The following is a 5,000-nucleotide window of genomic DNA, read 5'->3' as shown; positions in this document are numbered from 1 at the left end:
ATGTTGAATATTTATTTTGCATTAAAAATCACAACAGAGCCTCTGCTACTACAGTAGCTAACCTAAACGGAGCCGACTGGATAGGAGGAAGTGCAACAACGTGTAACCTCCGTGCGGAACCAATGTGCCAACAACCTTTCCGTGGGTGAACTCATTGAGCTTAGTTGTCAATTAATGATACTAATACTAATCTATACAATCACCTGGTGTTGAATAAATACCATTACTTTCTAGTTATTACTAAAAAACAGTATATATAAAACAGTAGCTGTAAAAAAGAAAAGAAAAAAAAAGTTGTATAATTTATATAATATAATATATATAAAAATGTTTATGTATGCACTGGTATCGGATCAGTATAACCAGACCTAGACCACCTCTAACTCTAACCCCTAACCAGACCTAGACCACCTCTAACTCTAACCCCTAAGTTAGGGTTGTGACTTAGAGGTGGTCTAGGTCCGGATAGGGGTTAAGAGTTGGTCTAGCCCTTTACATCCATCTATCTAAATAATAATAATAAATTATAATGAATGCTTAACTACCCCTAAGTTACCCTAACCAGACCTAGACCACCTCTAACTCTAACTACTAACCAGACCTCTTCCATGTGGCACTCACATCAGAATGTGATTTTATATAATGTTTTTATGCAAGCAGATTGCAATCAGTGTGTACTACTACTAGTACTACTGTGTGTTCTGTTTACTTAGTTTACAGTATCCTGTTGTTATAGAATAAACCGCTGCCAGACACAGGCCATGGTTACACTGGGGTAAAACAGCAACGTTTTATTTTCGAATGATTACGTTTGCATGTCCAAGTTAAAAAGAAACGCAGTTTTGGCAGGAAAACGCGTTTTCCTAGTGGCAACGCTGAAAGGGTGTTTTCGTTTTGGAAACTTGCCGAAACTCGCCGATAATGGTGCCATGTAATTTGTGCGAGCCGGATACGGATCCGTTTCTTGCCCAATGCCCATGCACAGTAGTAAACACCGACGCCAAATTCTCCCCTGGCTGGACCTATACAGGATATCAGCTGCATCCTCCTCAGATTGCCTGTAGCTGCGGCTAAACTAAGATCATGTGTTGTCAAGTTATTGTTATAAGGAACCCAGTCCAAAACTACAACAGTCTGCATTCCCTTAACAATTGTTTGTATTGAGCCGTATTGTATTGTACCCATTCTGCAATCAGTTAAATAACGTTTACATCCATTCATTCTGCTAGCATTAACGTTACTACGCTGCTAGCCACAATGCTATACTGTTATAATGGCATATCCCAATCACGTTAGCACGTAAGCTAACAAAATCAGCGATATTTTTGTGAGACTAAACTCCGCTCTTGGTGGTCAATTGTGTTGATGTTAGTTTTGTTTCATCAACAAATCATCAACAAATGAGGCAGAACACACAGTGAATGTATCCGTTTTTGTTTATTGCACACTGAAAAATAAATGCTATGTTGCTAAATGGCTCATGCGAGGTATGATGGTGACTTTGTTGTTTTTTAGCAGGAAGTGTACAGTAGTGACGCGTTCAACCTTTTCTGATTGGTTGAAAATGGTCTTCATGTTGGAACTACATCGCCACCTACTGCTTTGGCATTGTACTACATGTATATAGTAGACGAGACAAAACGACGTCTAACTTAACTCTTACTTGCCTGCCAATACGCAGCGTTCTGAAAAGCGAAATGAAACGAAATGAAATGGCCCTAATGTAACCGCAGCCACAGCAGAGAGAGAGAGGACATACATGACAGAGAGGACAGACACAGTAGAGAGAGGGGACAGACACAGCAGAGAGAGGACAGACATGGCAGAGAGAAAGGAAAGACACAGCAAACAGAAGACAGACAGAGTTCAGCGTTGTCTCTCTGGTCAGAAAAAACGTCACCACATCCGTAATGCTCTCTTTGATGCATACCTTGGACCATGTCTACATTTACATTTACATTTCTACACCAACATATACTGTAGGAGCAACAATATATTGGACCATGTCTACACCAACATATACTGTAGGAGCAACAATACATTGGACCATGTCTACACCAACATATACTGTAGGAGCAACAATACATTGGACCATGTCTACACCAACATATACTGGAACAACAATACATTGGACCATGTCTACACCAACATATACTGTAGGAGCAACAATACATTGGACCTTGTATGTCTACACCAACATATATACTTCCTGTGTATCACTTGTGCCGCCGACTCAGATTCCCCTAGGTAAAAAAATATATACGCAATTTAAATCAGAAGATTTTCCATGTTGACTATTTCTGACTTCTGACAAGTTTTTTTCCATTAACAAAAAATAGACAAAAATGTCATCCGTTTTCGTTGACTAAATCAAGACTAAAACAAAAAAGACAAAATTGAGACAAAAACTGACTAAGACTAAAATGCTCAGACATTTACTAAAACTGACTAAACGAAAAATAAATGAAGATGACTAAATATGATGAAAACGAAAAAGGAGCACTTGACACATGACTAAGACTAAAACTAAAATGAAAATAGCTGCCAAAATTAACACTGCCTCTCGGTGACTGGACCAGTCACCTCTGACGGTGAAAATGATTGACCGTTTTTGTAGCCAATGAGATTCTGGAAATTACGATATATGACGTGAGGGATATTTCCGAGGATATATATGTTTTTTTCTCAGGCGAAAGAAGAAGATTCGAGAAGACTCTCCTGCGCGTGTGAATGCATGTAAAACACACATTTTCTGTGGTATTGTTATCAACCTTGGACCTGTACTAGATGAGATTTCAGGCTATGAACCCAATTTTGTTTTCCAGCTCATACCTCTCAGCTGGAACTCTTTTGCAGGCATCTGTTTGCCAAATAACAAGTAAAAACCTTGGTTTCACTGTGTTCAAACTCTATTACAGTAGCACTCAGAATGTGATTCAAAATGTTTCCTTTCAAAAGAGGCCAGACTCATGCATGTGCTATAAATGGTTCAAGAATAACTTTCAAATGACTTTGGGTACGCAATCGACAGGCATTTTATGCAAAATTTGCAGGACTGTTAACACTTTCAGCGCCAGAGGTTGCTGTGGGCCATGTGGTAAGAATGCCAGCGCTTTAAAGAATAGGGATACTTGGCGGTGTTTGCAGGGCTAAAACTATATTAAATATCATAGCTATGGATATAAAACTATTGCCCATTTGACATTGAGTATCTATCGTTCAATTTGTGAAAAATAAATACTTTTTTCATCCATACATTCCCGTGTTATACCGTGGTGAATATGAGTATAGTTTTAGAGTAATTCTGTCTAATCCCAGGAAACGCCGCTATGCAGCGCTTAGTGCATTTCACTAGAAACCGTGGCGTTCCTCGCCTGGATCAACAATCAATCTGAAATCAACGCTATATTATCGGTATTATGTTTCATCATGCATGCATGAAAGGGTGGGGGTGGGGGGGTTCTATGCTTCGATCGTCACCAACGGAATACTTTACACAGTACATTACACACATACGCTCTGATCGCGGGGAAGGGATTCTTCTATCAACGCAAGATTGATACCATATAGCCCTTACCTTGACTAGGATGAGCTCCAAAAAGAATATTTCAATTATCTGATCGCCATTCCAAGTATTGATGTCGATCATGTTGCCAACATAATCCACCAAAGAACATGAACCGGGAGTGCTTGATTATCCTCAATCCATGTGTTATAAACGCTACTCCTGCCCGACTAGGAAAACCCAGACCGGACTTTTTAGATCGACACACAGGCCAAGCCAGAGGGTTTCAAAGGATGTGCAATACCGGCCGCAAGGCGGCAGATGCCGGTATTGAACGTTTGCGATCTCAGACTCATCCCCAATGATAACACAGGCTCCCTCGATGGATTATGAATAGGAATATCGAATAAAAGAAATTCGAGTTTGGCGCCCAAGCGATGGCGAGTTAACCCGACTTATCTCGGGTCTGGCGTCCAATGTGTTAAGAGTTTAAAGGTAGAATCTTAGAATCTGTAATGCCGGCAAACATACAGTAGACCTCTAGGCAAAAGAGCCCCTCTTGGTATTGCACGTTGTTACATTTTTTGTTTGTTTTGGTCTGATGTGTGGGTTGGAGTTATTAGTAACTTATTATACTGTGACTTTCAATAGCAACCCCTTCCCCTATCCCAACCACTCAGACCAAAACAAAAACTGTAAACAAAGTGCAATACCAAGCAGGGCTCTTTTGCCCAGATGTCGCTGTTTGACGGCATTCCAGATTATACTTTTAACCGATTGTAATATATATAGATCTGTTTTAGTCCAGTGTTTACAAACATGACTAGCGTAAACAAACCTTTTACAGACACAAAATACAGGAAATACAATTAACAACTCATATTTGACCTGTTGTCTAGCGTATCAAGGGCTTGGTCAATCAACTACTAGAGAATGGAAACATGTCTCTCATTTCTCATTTCTAGTGGTGGGGCTATATCCTTCTATTTTACCTTTGGATAAGCCATTGGGCCTTTAACCACTTATGCATCCGGTACATTTAGCATAAAACGCCTGACGATTGCATACCCAAAGTAATTTGCGATTTATTCTTGAACCACTTATAGCACATGCATGAGTCTGGTCTCTTTTGAAAGGAAACATTCATAACCTTCTTCCACAACAGGAAGAATCACTCTGAGTGCTAATATAATAGAGTTACAGAGGTTTGAACAGACTGAAATACAAGTTTTGTTTACTCACGTCTTTGTTTACTTGCAAACAGATGCCTGCAAAAGAGTTCCAGCTAAAATATTGGGGCTGGAAAACATAACGGGTTCCATAGCCTGAAGTCTCATCTAGTACATTTGGACGGGCGAGTGAAAAATCCTCCAACAAATGACTTGTCCGCCTTCTTCTGTCCCCTTACCCTAGGAATCAGCCCTCGTGTAATATATCATTAGCTCCAGAATTTCATTGGCTACAAAAACGTCAGAGGTGACTGGTCCATTCCGGG

At 40.0% G+C, this 5,000-nt stretch overlaps 1 protein-coding gene across 1 annotated transcript in view; it reads right to left on the bottom strand.

The window, feature by feature from the left end:
* Positions 1-5,000, bottom strand: part of pclob (piccolo presynaptic cytomatrix protein b) — a gene marked incomplete at both ends in the record, with an annotated part of 168,151 nt that overhangs the window by 66,133 nt on the left and 97,018 nt on the right. The gene's annotated exons all lie outside the window — the stretch shown is intronic.

Source organism: Notolepis coatsorum (genome assembly GCF_963971535.1).
Source record: "Notolepis coatsorum genome assembly, chromosome: 18".
Lineage (NCBI taxonomy): Eukaryota > Metazoa > Chordata > Actinopteri > Aulopiformes > Paralepididae > Notolepis > Notolepis coatsorum.
This window is presented reverse-complemented; position numbering and strand designations above follow the sequence as displayed.